General features: G+C 42.3%; 1 protein-coding gene across 27 annotated transcripts in view; it reads right to left on the minus strand.

Annotated features, from left to right (window-relative positions):
- Positions 1-18693, minus strand: part of Nrcam (neuronal cell adhesion molecule) — a 276086-nt gene that overhangs the window by 78941 nt on the left and 178452 nt on the right. The window contains exon 4 of one of the 27 annotated variants that reach the window (XM_040743147.1): positions 618-753. The exons of the other annotated variants lie outside the window; for them this stretch is intronic. The gene's annotated coding sequence lies outside the window, so the exon portion shown is untranslated. The remainder of the gene's footprint in view (positions 1-617; positions 754-18693) is intronic. 27 annotated transcript variants of the gene reach the window in all.

Raw genomic sequence — 18693 nt, forward strand, 5'->3', positions numbered from 1 at the left:
AAATCACAATCAAACATTAAGGGAAGTCAGGGCAGCAACGCCATGTTGGAACCTGGAATCTGGAACCAAAGATGAAAGCTGCTTGGTGATCTACTCTCTCCATCACTCCCTGGCTCATGCTCAATTAGCTTTCTCATGCAGTCCAGGCCCACCTGCCTAGGGATGGTACCATCCACTGTGGCTTAGATGCTCCTACACTCATCAGCAACCAGGACAATCCCTTACAAACATGGCCTTAGGCCTATCAGATTCCGAAATAGTGACTGCCTGTGATGTCTTGAAGCTTTATCAAATTCACAGCCGACGCTGTATTTATTAAGGGCTATTCTACACAGGAATCCCACTTAGGCTCCTCCCTATATGCAGATAGCCTGTCTGCCCAACAATCTCCAAAGTAAGTTCTAGGGCTGATGTCAAGATGACTCAGTGGCTAAAAGTGCTCACTGCTGAGCCTGGCAACCAGAGTTTAATTCCCAAACCCACATGGTGGAAGGAAATAACAGACTCCCACAGTTGTCCTCTTGACATTTATGCATGTGCCACTGCATACGAAACCTCTTTCCCCAACACAATAAATGTAATAAAAAAATGAAAACAAATTCTAGCAGCCTACTTACTGATAAGGACTCCACGATGCAGTCTGGTAGCCACAAGCTGAGGACATACACACCCATGACATTTGAAGTACCAGACCTAGATAGCTGGTTCTTCTGACAAGTTCTGCTGTTTCTACTCATTTCACTCTGCCAGATCCTGAAAGAATTCAGAATCTCTCCTTCATCCGCTTACACTGCAATTAGTCCATAAGCAATCACACCTACCAAATTTAGCCCTGGATCACTTTCTAAAGGGCTGAGGGAGTCTATATATAGATGATTTTCACATGGCTGCTCAAAGCACTGACAAGGGTCTCTGCACACTGTTTTCCATGTGAATAGGGACCCCCAAAATTATACCACATGACAGGCCTGGTCTTTTATAAGAATAACAAGTTAAGATAATAGAGACAAGGCGTTCTTTAAAAGGTTGATTTTACACATGGGTAGGTAGGTTGAGAGTTCAAGGCCAACACAGACTGCAAAGCAAGACCCTGACTCCAAAACAGCAACAATAACAATAATACAGTTCATTCTGTATAGCAGTCAGGAGGTAAAAAAACATCAACTATGGCAAAATAAAGAATCAGCAGTCCAGTTTTGCCATCAGGAAATAGTCACTGTTACCAAGTTTCACAAATATTTTAAAAGCTATTTCTACCTCTAATTGTAAAAATAACCAAAAACTTAGTCTTTTAGATTTAGAAAAATTAGATAACACTTTTAAGACATGGAGTTAGATCATCAAAGGTACCAGTCCTTTGGTAAAATCTGGTTATTTCTCACGCATGATATCATATAGACATCCACTATTTTACTTAGCATAGCAGCGACAGGAAAAGAAATAACATAATATGAGACCACGATTTGAATGAGAGATTTAGGACAAAGCCTAAGACGGGGTTAATAGAAAGTCCACATGCCCCAGGCCAGTGACAGCTGGAGCAAGAGCGCACCTGTTCCATACTTGGCGAGCCAGGTATCCGACCAGCACTGCCCAGATTTCTTCTGGGGTGAGGAAGCTGACTGCAAAAGGTGTTTGAAGTAAGGAGAGAAAAGGAGTTGTTCTTGGAAAATGGAAAGGCACTCCCTTCTTATCCCATGTCTAATCCAGTCACAGCAGCTAAACAGAAGGGAGGAGACGACTCCATTCTCAGTCTGACACTGAGTTTCCTATAACCAATGCCACCCCTCCCCGCAGCCCAAGCCTGACCAAGCCTAAAAGAATCAGAGTGGGCGCCTGAACAAAGGCAGTCAGGCTGTATAAAGGCTACGAGATGACTTGGTAACTTGAAAGAGAATTAAGAGTGACCAACTCAATGCCAGAAAATTCCTTTCTGGGGGAAGGCTGAATAAGAGACAGGAAGAGAGAGTGAGGCAGCAGTTAGGAGCAAGACCAAAGGCCAAAGGTCAAACATAGACAGCAATACGAGCAGCCATGAGAAAGCCGAGGATAGATGAGGTATTAAAAGTGGAATGAAGATGGGGTCAGCCAAGATCTGTAGTAGCAGGAACAGATTGTTGTGACAATGACATTGACAGATATTTGGTAGATGAAAAGCATCTGCATGGCCATGATAGCCAGGCTAAATATCCTGGTATCCCAAGCAATATTCTAGGTCTCTGTGGGGTTGGGCAGAAACTGACTGTGGTTAAGATGTCTTCTCCTCTTTCTTCCATCCCTGTATTTTACAACAAACATGAAAAGTAGATAGAAGGTTGTATTGATGGCCCCCAGGAAGTACGCCTCTCAACCATCCCTACTCTTATGTAGTTCCCTCTTGCAGTGATTCTGGGTTTGGCCATATGATATGCTTTGCCACTAAAATTCTGCCAAGCATCCTACAAGCAGGAGTGTGATGATCTGCTCCCTCTGGGAAGTATGAACTAGACTAAGGATGATTGATAGCCCACAGAAAGGGATCTTGGGAGGAGAAAAGAATGACTTGAGGCTTTCTGGCCTCAGATAAAAGCAGATCTATTAAACCACAACCCCTGCCAACCCTTCCAAACACAGGAAGTGGTAAACTGTTGTGTTAAGTCTAGGATCGTGAAGTGGTCTGTTATAGAACCACAGCTACCTTCAGCAATGGAAAAAGACAAGCTGAGGTTTCTTGCAACCAGAAAGGTACATTAGGAGGACCAACAAGCCCCATGCACTGGTGTCTTTCCAAGCCCATAGCTTGGAAATTCAAAAATATACAAATTGTCTTGTGACAGATTTCCCCATTGAATGTGACCTAACAGTTTGGATTTTTAGAAGTTATTGTTCTATATACATGAATTAGTACATCCAAAAGGTACATAGTAGGGTTGTGTTTCTCATACACATCTAAATTCCCCCAATAAGCAAAAGCACAGTTCACAGTGACAGTTTACTCTAAGTTTCTTTACACTGAAGTGCCTGTAGATTATGCCTAATTGGTTGTCTTAGTGATTACATCAATGAATTTCTAATGCAGAAATTTGAAAGCAAAACTAGAAAACAGGATGCAGGCTTAGGTGCTGTTGACCTCTCTTCTACTTTCCTGCCTCCAGCAAACACAGCAGCATCCTGATGGCCTGACCCTAGCCCTCTCACTCTCTCGCCAATGGTAACCAGAAGAAGGGGGTATGAAGGAAAAAAATGGCCAAGCCATAGAGACAGGCCCATTCCTTTATCTCAGGGCTCATTTGCCAACTGACTTCCTTTATATAACACAAAAGAGGCAAAGCTCCATTTTTAAATGGAAATTAGGAACCTGCTCTAATAGAGAAGTCTAAAAAAGTAGCAATTTACTTCTGAATACCAGAGCTGAGAGTGAGATATTTAGAAACATTTGTAGTGACTGAGCTGTGGCCCTGATTACCTTCCTGTCAACTGCAATTTCTATGGCCACCACTGAAAAGGTGTAAGTGTCAGATGTAGATTATTAAAACTTAGCAAAAATTTTGACATTATTATTACTGAATGATATCTTATCCTTTAGTCAAGCAAATAACATGTGGCAAAATGACAGCTGTTTAGCAAGACAAAAAAGCATTTTGGAGTGCTTGCCAGGTGGGTCTCTTAGAAAAACACACACACACACACAACTATGTCACATTTCTAAGACAAGCTTCATGACTCTTGTTGGAATAAAATGAACCATTTAAGATGAGGATATGGCACCCAGTTCAGCATCTCTAAATGTGGATCCTTCTGAACTGTGCAGAGTCGGGAGAAGAATGGGCAGAGTATGAAGTAACCTACACTGGCATGAGAAATTAACATAGTATTTGGTTCTTAACACAATATACACAATATAATTTATGTCTACCTTGTACTAATGTCCAGTGGATGTGTGGGGTCCTTTTCTCCAGCTTGAGGGAGGCTCCCTCTTTGTGATGCTATCATCCCATGAGTGCCCATGTCTTACTTTACTCTACCCAGAAGCAATACCTGTGTATGTGTGCGTGCATGTACTCATGTTGTTTTGGTTGCCTTTGATTAACCAAATATAGTCAGAGACTTCAATCATAGAGACTCAAGAAAACATCAGGGTACACAAGGAGTATTTAGTAGACACTAATGTTCCTGTCACAGAGAGCAGACTCTATTTCCCGTCAGCCAGAATTGCTTTAAGAAGGAATCTTGGAAGTAATGTTCTGCAGGACTGTCATCTTGTTGCTCTGTCTCAGTGATGAGTCAGGGAGCAGAAAGCTTGGGTGAGCTAGGCTGACTGATGATGTGCGTGCTGGTGGGCTCAACACCTGCTCTGCCTCCTTCCAAGCTGCAATTCTGAATTCTTCTCCCCTATAATTTGTCCTTTCCTTAAACATAGAGCTGGACATGGAAGCAAAGTCCCCGATTTACCAAAATCCAACAGACATCATTCTGACCACGCCGCAGGCCTTTGTAATTCTCTCAGCAATATTTCAAAATAAATCTTACTGAGAGATCGAAGCCATGCATAATCACAACAAAACCATGAAAGTGAGGAATGGAGACTGACAAGACATGAAGAATTGCATTTTCCACTTGTTATCAGTGTCTGGAAGTGTGTATTAACATAAACCCCAGAGCTGGGAGCTGCTTATTGCAGCCAGAGGTTATTCCACATAAAGAACCAATCCCAGTTTCTAGCTGATGTGCATTGAGTACTACAAAGAATTTATCAGTAGGACAGGGAAGCAATACGTGAAATATTTAACTCCTCAATTAGTTCAGGAAATTTATCAAATTTATCCCCAAAGATAATCTGTAATCTTCACACTTAGGTACAATTCAGTTTCCAGAAGTTCAATATTAGGAGGCCATGCTCTCTAACATAAGCACATAAAAGCATTCATGTTGGCAACTACATTTTCTGTAATATGAAAGCTAATCAATTGGACATTTGACTCAACTTTGGAATATTCAGAGACTCCTGACACAATCTACACAGAGTCCGTAGAAAGTGTATTCCACTGGTGTGAAACAATGTTCAGAAGGCAGTGTAGGATCAGCACCCTGAAGAAATGTTCCTTGTCTCACTCTCTAGTGGAACACTCAGGACAGAAGAGCATTGCAGTTGTATCCACGTTGGTGGACAACATTAAGTCTACTGTCTCCTGGAGCGTTTCCAGTATGAACTTCTGTATAATGATTTTTGTGAGTAAAATGAGCACTAGAATCTCCTAAAATTAAATATATTTATCCTTCTAGAGGGGAGAGGGGTGGAGGGAGAATGAGAAAAGAGAAGATAGGAAAATAAAGACAAAGCTAACATTTTAGATACAATACATTTCAAGTTATGATGTTTACTCTTTTCACTTAGAAATTGTGGCAATACACAACAAAAAACTGAACTGAAATTCAAAATTACAAAAATATTTTCTTTAAGCATACTCAAGGTGGTATCACAAAGGTTTCAATGGAAACATTTGCTTAGAAGACATTTCTGGAAGGGCTTCAGGATGGGGTAGCAGTGCTAAGGTCTCCCCTTGTTCTCAAGTTCCTAACAACAGAAGTCTAAGCTCTACAGTTAAGCACAGTCAAAGAAACCAGCTATCAGAGTGAGAGCTATTGAGATGCCATCAAAGATGGGGAAAACAAATACAACACCAAAACCAAAGCCAAAACAAAACAAAAGAAAGCAAACAAACAAAAACCCCACAAGATCAGAAACTGAGAAAGGGGAGTAGAGTATCCTATTCCTTAAGGCTGCTGCTTTTTGCATCTGGTCCCAGAAAGGATGGAAAAATGATGATCAAGCATATGTCAGTATCTTCACAAAGGGAGATGCTGAGACCTGGATACACCAGTCCAGGCCAAGTTCTGAAATAGAGAAGTGGGTCTGTGGCTCTCAGCAAAGGCACTAGTTTCTGAGTCTGCACATTACTCTCCGGATTTGTGTTCAGTGGAGCTGGATGGAGATACGGCATCTGGAAGTGGAAGCAACTCTAGCTCTTGGAAAAGCATTCTACTGAGCTTAAAATTTTGAAGGCTGGATAAAGAGCAAAATTCTGATAGGGGGCAGCAAGACCAAGGATGAGGTTTGAAACCAAGAAACAGGGAAAGCAGAAGTCGGAGACCTCCCTAAAATTGCAGAGAACTGCATGCACTTTTCACAGGACATTCGTTCTAGTTGCTTCTCCGGAATGGCAGAGGAAATGACCTCCATTCCTGACCTTGCCCATCAGTGGGCTCAGGATAAAGAGTAAGTATCTCTGACCACACCTCTCTACGATGAAGTAGAACCTTCATTCATCTAACTGGTCCGTCTGGCTGAGGAAGGCTTTTAAAATTAGGTTTCTGTCTCCACTGAGAACTTTCAAAAAGCATTGTCAGCCAATACTGGAGCTAGGCATTAATCACTGGCCTCTAACTCTCCTCATAAGCCTTCAGAGGAGCATTTTTGTCCTATTAGAAAGCATCATACACTCTGGGAATGGTCCAGAAGATCTGTTAATACTATACAGGATTTCAGTAGTAAATTCTGATTTTTATCAAAGTTGGCTATAAGAGCAGGCTATATAAATTCCTAGTTTACCTACATGTTTAACTAATTCAAGAGACAGTAGTTCTTACATGTAATTCATAGCATTTAAAAATTGGATTTACAATATCAGGCAGATAAGCAAGAAGCAAAACAAATAATCATGTTTGAAAGATGAAGTTTTGTAATGAATTACGAGCCTGGCTTTGGATGGGAACAAGCTACTCTCTACACACTTTTGTGTCTTGTGTGAATAGGACATCATAGATGGTATTACAATGGCTGATAAAAAGTTTTAACTGGAGGGCAAGTGTCTAAAACTGGGGGGGAAAGTGTATGGCATATACAGAGGTAGAGGGGCAGAGATGCCCCTGGGGCTGGGACATGCCTAAGATGACTGTGGATAGAGGGGAGCTTCAACACGGCAGCATTAGGACAACACCCACGTATGCTCAGAGTTCTTTATGAAGCAACTTATTAACAACAGGCATTACATACCCACCGAGTTTCAGGATTCCCATGCTCATTTGTCAGAATCTATACCTGCAAAGTCTTCTGTGTGGGGCTTGGCAGGAGGAATCCACCTGTTTGAGAAGGTGGCATTGTCTGAAATGGTGTACTGAGTGTCCCCCTTGTAGAAGGTGCTCAGAATCACAGGAGCAAGAAGCAGCTGTCCAGTTCTGCTTAAGAAAAGGGGACATGGAGAGCTTGGAACAGTAACAGGACTATCCTGGAAGGAAGTGCGTCACTGGGAGTAGCCATGGTTCCCACAGAAGCCCAAGGCCTGCTTCTTCCAAGCACTCAGACACCAGTGGCACAGAAAGGTGGAGAAATAGGCAGTGACGTTGAGTCGTGCCCTGCTGCGAGGAACTGAATTGCTGTGTTAATGAGTTTTGATTTAATTATGCTATTAGGAGCATTTCAAAGCACGAAGCTGGGCATGGTGAGATAGGGACTTTGCTTTCAAAAGGAACATGCCGGGTGGGCTGGGCAGGGATTTTTAGAGGGCTCAATGAAATTGAGCTCACTCATCTGGGAATCCATTCTGCACCGATGGCAAATGGGGAGGAGGGAACGATTTCAGGCACTCTGCAGCAGTGCTAACATAAGGCTGCTGGGGCCCAGTCACAGTCATTGAAAATTACAGGACTATGCCAGCCTCTTACAGGAATATGAAAAGATGGCTGCTTTGGGAAAAGTCTGGAAATTTCTGAAAAGTTAATTGGATTCTGAAAAGGTGGATTGATTTTCCACCTAACCTAGCAATTCCACTCCCAGGAATATTACACAGGAGTTGCGAAAACAGGATCTGGAGAGACGGCTCACCAGTTAAGAGCCCTGGTTGCCTTGCAGAGGACCTGCCTACATGGTGGTTTACAACCATTTCTAACTTAGTACCAGGGAGGCTGCCACCCTCTTCTGGCGTCTAGAGACACCTGGCATGTGTGTGGTGCACATACATACATGCATGCAGGCAAAACACTCATACATAAATAAGCAATTTTTGAAGACATGAAAACACATAGTCATACAAAAGCTTGCAGGCACATATACATCAAATTATTGATAGTGATAAAGAATTCATGTGTCCGTCCACTGGTCAGAGAGCAAACAAAATGAAGCATATTTCTATAATGGAATGCCACTCAGCATCAGGAAGCATGACTAGTTCCATGGGCAAAGCCCAGAAAGCTATCCTAACAGAAGTCCAATACAAAGGAACCAAGGCTCTTACATGAGGCTTTGAGAATAATGAATACATAAAATGAAACAGTTCAAGGGCTGCCTGCTGCAGAAACAGGAAGAAGGACCGACCATGATCTGTCAGGAGGGAACTCAGCCAACAGCTGCATTCTGTAACCAAATAGTGCTGATATCTGCACAACTGTATGAAACCCAGCAAACTACAGTTTATGTAAACAAAATCTGTGGTATGTCAACTATAACTCAACAACGCTGTGATGGATAAACAGGGTAATGTCAACACCCCGAGTGTTTCAATCTCTCTTCTCCAGAGGACACTTGTCTATGCCTATGTCCCTTAGCAAATGCTTTCATGCCAAACACTCAGCTTTGTACCACTATAAGTTAACATATGTCTAGACAGAGGAAAGTAGGCCCCACTGAAGGAAAAGCAGGTAATATGTTAGTGTGTTAGTCTACGTGGATCACTGGCAGAGACTTGAAGAGGGGAATAGAGACAGGAACCTATTCTGATTAAAATAAGTGACTCCCCTGAAAAGAGGTTACATTTGTTATGTTTATAAAAGAGTTCCTATTGCCATCTGCAAATAGTCTCCTTAATAAGAGTCCATGACTATTTTCAACTTTTCCCAAAGTGATTTTTATGATATATTAGGCTTCACCATTGCATAATGTGATTTGGTCTGGTTTCACATTTCCTTGCAATTCATCAAAGGCCCATACATATTAAGCAGAAGTCCGGCCGAAATGACCTGTTTCGTCAGTGTCTCAGATGAGCCCATTTATCCCTTTCTTCTCTGCATGCCATGTATTTTCCTTGTCTTCAGACCATCTCAGGGGCTGAGGATCAGAAATACTTTCAAAAGTGGACCCTGCTTACTTCTGTCTCATTAAGGAAAAAAGAAAGCCATTAGAAGTAGAGATTGGAAAAACCAAGTGTAAAACTGGCACCAGTGTCTGAGAAATCCATTTCCTACTGAGAGTAGGTGCCTGATGGAGAAAGAGGTACATTGTCTCTACCCTGAGATGAGAAGTTTGCCGGGTTACTTCCTCAGTGAGCACCATTAAGTCCAGACTGCAAAATGTTCAGAGCAGTCCAAAATGAGATGATGACAAACAATCCCCTTGCCCTTGGTATCTTCGCTCAATTACCAGCTTTACTTCTGCTCCAGGTACCGAACCCCCTCTGCCCTCTGCCATCTGCAACCCTGCCCTGCTCTGCAACCTCCTGGTATCTCTCATTTTCCCATCCCTCTCCTTCTAGCTTAGGTCTAGTAAAATGCCCTTTATTGTTTTTTATTACTCCTCTCAGCTAGTTTCCCTTGTCTTGACAATTCATTCTCCTTTAGAAAAATCCTCATGAAGAATATTTCTGCTGTGGATGAGGGGTAGGATGAGGGATGGTGGGAGAAATGGGAGGACATGAGGAAGAGGGAACTGGGATTGGTATGTAAAATAAGATGGTTTTTAATTTAAATAAAAATTTAGAAAAAGAATACCCCTGCCTGCACAGGCATGAAGTCCCAGTTTTATCCCTGGTTCTCTCTTGGTCACATCTTCACTCCATTGTCCCTCTGGACTGTGAATTTCAGGGCACAAGTGGATTCTTTACAAGTGTCCGTACATAGCCTTTCTTAAGTGAGAGATGTAAGTTTTACTCGTGTGAAGTTTGGTGGAGCCCACACAGCACTGACCATGATGCAGGAAGGCCAAGACAGTGAGTAGGTGCAGAGAAGAGGCGGGGCTCAATATTGTCAGACCCCAGTCCAGCAACAGAGTTCCGCGATGAGAATCCCAAGTGTCTGTGAGAAAGCTCCAAGAACGCAAGACAAGAGTTTTGGGACCTCAGTTTATTCAAAACCCACAGAATTGTTCTTGGAAGGAGTTTTCACTCTCCTCCCAGGTATAGCAGATAGGAGTGAGTTTACTTCAGATTACTCAATGCTTGCTGATGCTATTCAATTGCATGTTTAAACCATCTTCTATATGCTTCTACGGAAAAGCATGCTTTTGCCACTGCAGCTTCTCCTTGTGATTGTATTCAAGTTGAACTCATGGGAGCTTTGCTCATGTGATTTTTCTTACCCTTAGGGTGTAAATTGGCTGATGCTCTGAATAAAGTTGATCATTGCATGAGACTTAGTTCACCTCCTTTATCGCCTCCATGCTTCCAGGTCTCACTGCCTCTACACCAGTGACACAAGATACATAAAATCGCTTTGTAACTTGTCTAGCCAGTATAGGCAGGACTTGGATACCTGAGAACAGAATGTTTGTAGTGCTTTTGTGCGTAAATCCTGGCAAGATTCTAGATGCATAGTAGGTATTCATGAAAACCCATTGGCTGATTGCATCGAGACACATTACTTGCCCGATAAGGTGCCCAGATAAGGGTGGCTGTGATAAAGAAGTGAGTGTGAAGACGTCAAGGGGAACCTGTGTGTGGAGAAGAATTGGAAATAATTTGATCTACTATACAATTTTGTCTGGGGCCAAACCAGCTCTCAGTGACTCCCCATATGTTCTCTTTTGAGTCTTCAAAACTCTCATTGCACCACTTCAAAACTCTCTTATTACTCTATTATTTTAACCACAGCAGCAAGGTCTTATCTCCTCACAAGTTTGAATACCCTGGGCAATAACTTCACCTTGTCCCTCACAATGAACTCCTTGCATTCAGCATCACACACAGTACCAGAATCCATTCTGGCTGGTATGACTCTGGTTCTGGAGACTTAACCTAAGGCCTTGCATGTGTCAGATCTACCCAGTGAACGATGTCCTTGGCCTTTAGAATATAGCCAGCACCCAAACATGCATAAGGCAGCAGTGCAGATGAGAGAGTGCTTTGGATTTCACTGGAGCTGGTAGATAGCCACACCCCTACTTCATCCCATGGCAGACAGTTCTAAGGCACTGAGAACCTCTCACAACTCCCTATGGACTCAAAGAGTGAAGGTAATAATGGGTAATAATGCATCCTTTTGTTGGTTCTCTTCTTTCTCTGTTCCACTTCTCTGCTCCCCCTTTCTCTTCCTAAATTCATATTTCCAAACTACAGGTTGCTGAAGCTTGGGCTCTGGCTCACCTCTTAGGGAACTCTATGCTAAGATAAGTGGTAGCATTGGGTTAGGTTAGCAAAGCTTATCCTGTATGCATGTTCTAACCCATATTGTGTTCTACCAACGACTGACCTTGTCATCTATACTCAAAGCCTCCTCAACTATAGCAATTCGTCTCTTCTTTCCTGGACTAAAAGAAGTAATGGAAAAGGAGCAGAGCCCCCCGGACGTGTCTTATATCCCTAGCCTTTCTTTAGTTTTCTAAAACAAGACTATAAAGGGGTGTTCAGGAAGAAGTCATTTCAGAGAGGTCAGAGGGGTCCAGAGACGTCAACGCCAGGCTAAGTTTGAGAACATCAATTTACAGAGGTCAGATAACTCCTTCAACATAAGAAAGCAAAAATTAAGCCAAAAATGAGCCCAGTACTGTGGGTTCAAAGCCCTTGATCTTATGTGCAGTCCTAATTACCACATCCTTGCATATCCTTTCTCCGCCAGCGTAAGGGCAAAAATAACACTAACTCCAATCCTTTGCCTGCCAACTATACAAATTGGCCTCTTCCCTAACAGGTGCCAAGTGACAGAAGAGCCTGCTGTAGTGGACTGCCTCGCTCTGAGCTTCTTCATCAGGCAGTGGGGAAATGGGGCCCATCTACTTCCTGCCAACACCATCTGGCAGGTGCTGACTTTTCCCAGCCAGCCATGAACTATGCTGTGTAATTGCATCAAATCACGGGGTGCTTCTCTGCAGCTCTTGCTCCTGTCTCAAGCACAACTGTCACACAAAAACCACTTAGGAAGCTAGAAGTCATCATTCTGACCCACTCCACAGAGCTTGGCTCACAGACCTCTGAATGACTAAATCAGCAAAGCTCATTTGCATGCTGGGTGGGTGCCACTGGTAAAAGACACATGTCAAACAGCTGAAGGTGACCTGGGCCAAGCCCCATGCTACCCCAGCGGATTGTAGAGCTCCTGAACTTTTTACCTTAGGATATACCAGCTCTTCCCATGTTTACTTAACTTTTCCACTATGTACTGCTCACTAATTTTAAGGTATACCATCATATTGCTACTACGCTACTGGGACCCAGGATCTTACTGATGCCTATGTATCTTGTCTTGCCTTTGCCTGTCTCTGTGTCTTTAACAAAGGGCTTTGCTCCATCCATATTAGACAACAAAGAAAGCACCACATGAAGGAAAGAATGGGGATACCTTGAAAAAATCTTTAAAAGAGTTTTAATGAGGATTGGGCTACTGACTCCAACTGATAGCAATCGCTGCTGTAAAAATCATTGAAAACAAACATACAAACATAGAAGCATATATTCACAATGCTTCTAACATTTATGGTGAATATTTATCTGTAAGTCACTTTTGACCTGTTTGCAAGTGATTATCATAACATGCCTAGAAATGTACATGCATTGCTCTCTGGGCCAGAGGTGTGGAAGAGTTCGTAATGTAAAATTAAAGGTATGTGATGGATTAGGTTGCAAAATTGATTATATGGGAAAAATAAGACAGTCAGGGTTGGTTGTTATATTGTTCTCTTAAAGACAGGTTAAACAAACAGGCTGAGTATAAAGTAGGATAGCAGTCGTAAGTGACATCAAAGTGTTTATTAGCTTGGGTTGATGAGGTCTAACAAAAGTTCCAGTCTCTTAGAATGTCAGAAATATTTTAATAGTATTGCATCACCTCACTAACAAATTGGGTTTTAGGAACACAGTCATTTTCATTTTCATATTGACTGATACTTTTTTCCTTTTTTTTTCTTTATTTAACTTTTTACACATGTTACTCTCAGTTCCCTCTCTCCCCTCCTCCCCCGACCCCCAATTCTCCCAACTCCCCACCCCATTCCATCCCCCTCTGTTCCCCAGGGAGGGTAATGCCCTTAATTGGGGATCTCCAAAGTCTGTCATATCATCCTGGGCAGGGCCTAGGTCCTCCCCCATGTGTCCAGGCAGAAAGACCATCCCTCCATGTGGAATGGGCTCCCAGAGTCTATTTGTATACCAGGAATAAATACTGCTGTACTCTCTAAGGTCCCACAGATTGCCAAGGCCTCTTCCCTGACACCCAGGTTGGGGGGTGTCTGGCATTGAGTATTTATGCTAGAGGCAACTTACTGCTTCTTACAGACAGTTTTCTTCATCATTAGAGTTAAATCCAAAGTCCTTTTCTTTGTTCCTATAGTGAAAATGTTACAACTTTCTTCCATTGAGTTGTGGTGTACCCAGAAATCATCCAACTGGCTTCCATAATTACCAGTTGAGTTAACCCCTCACTGGATTTCTAGGTTTCTAATTCTGTGGGGTTTGAGGAGAATAAAAACTTACCTGTTTCAGGACAACATACAATGATTACATAGTAATATCAACATCACTTCTTCCTTCAATAGTAGGTGAACAATGAAGGTCTCCTGCCTGACAGGTCATTGAACAGTGACCTTATCGTCTCTGGAAAGGAACCTAGACATCTGAGTCTCAAGCTCTATCAGATGCTCTCAGAGACAAAAGTGAGACCTGTGTACCTTCTAGTAGCTTGTGGTTCATCTCTACCTGACGTTGTGTTCAGAGCTGAGTGGGTAGCCAGCATAGGTCACACCAGCATGAAGACAGGGTTACCTTCAGGTAGTAAATATATGTGGCCATACCCATGAATATTCCTGATGGTCTCTTCCTTTATCATTTGCATAATCTGGCTGCTTTTCACAGTTTTCCAGATCCTTTAATAAAAATTAGAGCTTTGGGGATAAACTAATGGATTTCCTGCTCCTAGCAGAAGTTTTTGCCCCTGATTTTACAGTGATTGATGGACACTTTGTACATGGGCCATGATGTCCTTCTATTAGACATATTATTCACAGCACAGCTTTTATTGAATCCCTGAATTGTATCCAATTTAGCAGGTAGATAATGTCCTCTGTATCTATTCCTATTACCTAGCAAACAGTTTCTTACATAACCTTGATATTATATGTCCAGGATCACATAGGAATTTGACATCCTTCTGAAAACCTCTAGAGTAAAAAATGCAAAGGTTATAAAAACTGTTCTATCCCTGTAGTAGATCTCACTATCTTACCTTACAAGTCAGGATTCATCTATACTAAGACATTTAAGAACCTTACCTATTTTGTCTTTTTGGCATTTCTCTGGTTAGGCACTGTGAGTAATTGGCTCATTAGTGCAAAGTTTCTCAGGACCTTAGCAGAGTTCCACAGCAAACCACTACGCACATCACACTCATGTATTAACAGCCACATTTGTATTCAGATGGGGGTTCTCTATGAGCCACCATGTCATTCTTGTCTGTAGTATTTGTAGCAGCAAAGTACAGCATTGGTAGTTAGCCAATGAAGGCAGTAAAAGAGGGAAACTGGGGGTGGGAGGTTACAAAACAAAAGAAAACAAAACACCAGTGGTTGCAAAAATGCTAAAGATATTCAGCATTTAGACTGTACTGTCCCTATCTACGTAATCTGGTTTCCATTGTTCCTCATATACCATCCCACCTTTTCAAAACCTTAACACATTCCATATATACTTTCAAATATTTACGTAGGAAAGTATTATCTCACAGTGTTCTTTGTAAAGTTTCCACATCATCTTCAGACCAACTTCATAATTTTTACTCTGGTGAGGTATCAGGCCACAGCAGTCATGTGCTGGCTCTCCTAATCCAGGTCGATAAGACCTCCACTCAACTTTTCCACATGGAATTGCTTCCTAGAGCTGCATGACTGTGAAAGACAGAGTTACTACAGTATAAGCACCTCTGATGCGATGGGAACTCTGGGATGATGGCATGGTGAGGTCCAGACATGGTCAGGGTGATGTACACCTGCCATTTCCAAAAGGAAGCAGTCATTTCCCCTGAGTTTACTAAAGTCATGTATTTCTAAATTTAGGTGGTATTTTTGGAGGGACTTCGTTTAAAAAAAAACTTTGAGTAAAATTCAAGTGACACCTACGTGCACAAAATATATTCATGAAGGAATATATTATATATATTTCAAGAGAAGTATTTATTGTTCTCTGTTACTTATACCACCTAATATACTAAGGATTAGGTCTCCTGATATCTGAAACAGCATCTTACCCACACACTGTTCCTCAAGTCATGTAATCTCTAAGCCCACCACTGTCCTCTTGGGTTCAAGTACAGAGACCAAGGAAGAGCCATCTTTTCTGGACCTTTAAAGAGCATTGCTATCAATGGGTTTTAAGGGTCTACTGTTTTACCCCTCTTCTAAGCTAACAAGTTAGGATAGTGCCAGAGAACATAGGAGCCTTGGGTCAAAAACCCGTATTACATTCAGCAACACCAGTATTTGAGCATCATCTTTTCTTGCACTGGTCCCTAATGCTCCAGTCACTTTGTGCCCTGTTTAATTTTCTTTCAAACTTAACACAACTAGGAAGAAGGGGATTCAGTTAAATAATTGCGTGAATCAGACTGGCCTGTGGGCATGTCTGTGAAAGCATTTTCTTGATGTTGAAGAGACAAGTCCACCGTGGGTAGAGTCATCCCTAGGCTGGTTGGGCTGGAGCAAAAGAGCAAAGGAGCAGTACAGTAATCAGTATTCCTCTGTAAGTCTATGCTTCAGTTTCTGCCCTGGCTTTCCTCGACGATGCAATATAACATGGAAGCTAAGATCAACATTTTCTTCCCAAGTTCCTTTGGCTCGTGGTATTTATCTCAACTGTAGAGCTATATGCCAGTTAATGTTGATGTAAAGAGCGCCTGTGTGATTCTTGCACATACATTACAGGAGAGAAACCTGAAACTCTGGGGAACCAGAATCCTTAAAAAAATGTAGTGTCATTCAATGCAATCCCCATTAAAATCCCAGCACAATTCTTCACAGACATTGAAAGAACAATAATCAATTTTGTATGGAAAAACAAAAGACCCAGGATAGCCAAAACAACCCTGTTCAACAAGGCAACGTCCGGAGGCATCACCATCCCTGACCTCAAGCTCTATTATAGAGCTATAGTCCTGAAAACAGCTTGGTATTGGCACAAAAATAGACAGGTAGACCAATGGAATCGAATTGAAAATCCGGATATTAACCCACACACGTACGAACATCTGATCTTTGACAAAGAAGCTAAAAATATACAATGGAATAAAGAAAGCATCTTCAACAAATGGTGCTGGCATAACTGGAGGCTGGCATGTAGAAGAATGCTGATTGATCCATGTTTATCGCCATGCACAAAACTTAAGTCCAAATGGATCAAAGACCTCAACATAAATCCAGCTACATTGAACCTCTTAGAAGAGAAAGTGGGTGGTACCCTTGAACGAATTGGTACAGGAGACAGCTTCCTGAACATAACACCAGTAGCACAGACAGTGAGATCAACAATTAATAAATGGGACCTCCTGAAACTGAGAAGCTTCTGTAAGGCAAAGGACACAGTCAGCAAGACAAAAAGGCAGCCCACAGAATGGAAAAAAATATTCACTAATCCCACATCTGACAGAGGGTTGATCTCCAAAATTTGCAAAGAACTCAAGAAGCAAGTCTCCAAAACACCAAAGGACCCAATTAAAAAGTGGGCTGCAGAACTAAATAGAGAGTTTTCAATAGAGGAGTCTAAAATGGCTGAGAGGCACTTGAGAAAGTGCTCAACATCCTTAGCCATCCGGGAAATGCAAATCAAAACAACTCTGAGATACCATCTCACTCCTGTCAGAATGGCTAAAATCAAAAACACCAACAACAATTTATGCTGGAGAGGATGTGGTGAAAGGGGGACACTCCTCCATTGCTGGTGGGAGTGCCAACTGGTTCAGCCACTTTGGAAATCAGTATGGAGATTCCTCAGAAAAATGGGAATAAACCTACCACAAGACCCAGCAACTCCACTCTTAAGCATATATCCAAAAGATGCCCATTCATACAACAAAGATGTCTGTTCCACTATGTTCATAGCAGCATTATTTGTAATAGCCAGAACTTGGAAGCAAACTAGATGTCCCTCAACTGAAGAGTGGATAGAGAAAATGTGGTACATTTACACAATGGAGTACTATTCAGCAGAAAAAAAAACAATGGAATCTTGAGATTCGCAGGCAAATGGATGACACTAGAAGAAACCATCCTGAGTGAGGTAACCCAGTCACAAAAAGAGAAACATGGCATGTACTCTCTCATATATGGATTTTAGACATAGATCTGGGGGGAGTGCCAGCCTACAATCCTATGGCCAGAGAGTCTGGGAAACAGAAACTTCATTTAGTGGCTGATTGAAGAAGAGGCAGACTCCCTTGGTTAAGTACTGAGCTGAACTCAAGAAAGCCAGTAACAGAGAGGGAGGACTGATGACCAAAGGGATTAAGACTGGGCTGGTTTAACCCCTAGAAACAGCTGACCTGACAAAGGTTAACTCTTGAATCCCAGGCATCAGCCTGGGAATCCAGCATGGGACTGATCAAGACCACCTGAATGTGAGTGTCACTGAGGAGGCCTAGGTAATCTATTGAGCCTTGGGCAGCAGATCAGTACCCATCCCGAGTATACACACGGACTTTGGACTCCCATCCAACAATGTGAGGTGCACTCTCACCCTGAACTCTTGGGGAAGGGTCTAGGCCCTGCCCTATATGAAATGACAGACTATGGACACCCCCATGGAGGGCCTCACCCTTTCTGGGGAAATGAGGGGATAATGGGGGGTTTGGGGGGAGGGCATGGAAGTAGGGGAGGGAAAGAGAGCTGGACCTGGAACTGACTTGTGAAGCAACCTTGTTTCTTATCTAAATTTAAACTGAAAAAAAAAAGAAAAAAAGAAAATTAAAGGTCAGAAAACACTAAAAAATAATGTAGTGTCAGTGAGGAGGCCTCAGCAATCTCTGGGGCCTTGGGTAGTAGATCAGTGTTTACCATGGTATACGAATGAACTTTGGGAGCTCATTCTACATGGAGGGATGCTCTCTCAGGCTGGACACATGAGGGAGGGCCTAGTCCCTGCCCTAGATGATATGACAGATTCTGGAGATCCCCCATGGAGGGCCTCACCCTCCCTAGGGAATGATATAGAGATTGGGGAGGGGGTTGGGAGGCTGTTGGAGGGGCAAGGGAGGAGGGGTGGGAGAGGGAGCTGGGATTGACATGTGAAATAAATTTCTGATTTAAATAAAAAATACATCGGAAATTTTTTATTCTTTGAGGATTTTAGGCAAAGTATTTTGAAACTATTCATCCCTTCTCTTACTAACTCTTCCAAAGTAAACTCACCTTTTATTTATTTATTTTTTAAATAATCCATTAACTTTAATTTGTACCACTCATATACTGCTGAATGTGGGATTATCCACTATTAAATGATCTGACCAACCTATCAGGGGCCACACCCTCAAAAAAAA

The sequence above is a fragment of the Mesocricetus auratus genome, unplaced genomic scaffold, assembly GCF_017639785.1.
Source record: "Mesocricetus auratus isolate SY011 unplaced genomic scaffold, BCM_Maur_2.0 Super-Scaffold_15014, whole genome shotgun sequence".
In the NCBI taxonomy this organism is placed as follows: domain Eukaryota; kingdom Metazoa; phylum Chordata; class Mammalia; order Rodentia; family Cricetidae; genus Mesocricetus; species Mesocricetus auratus.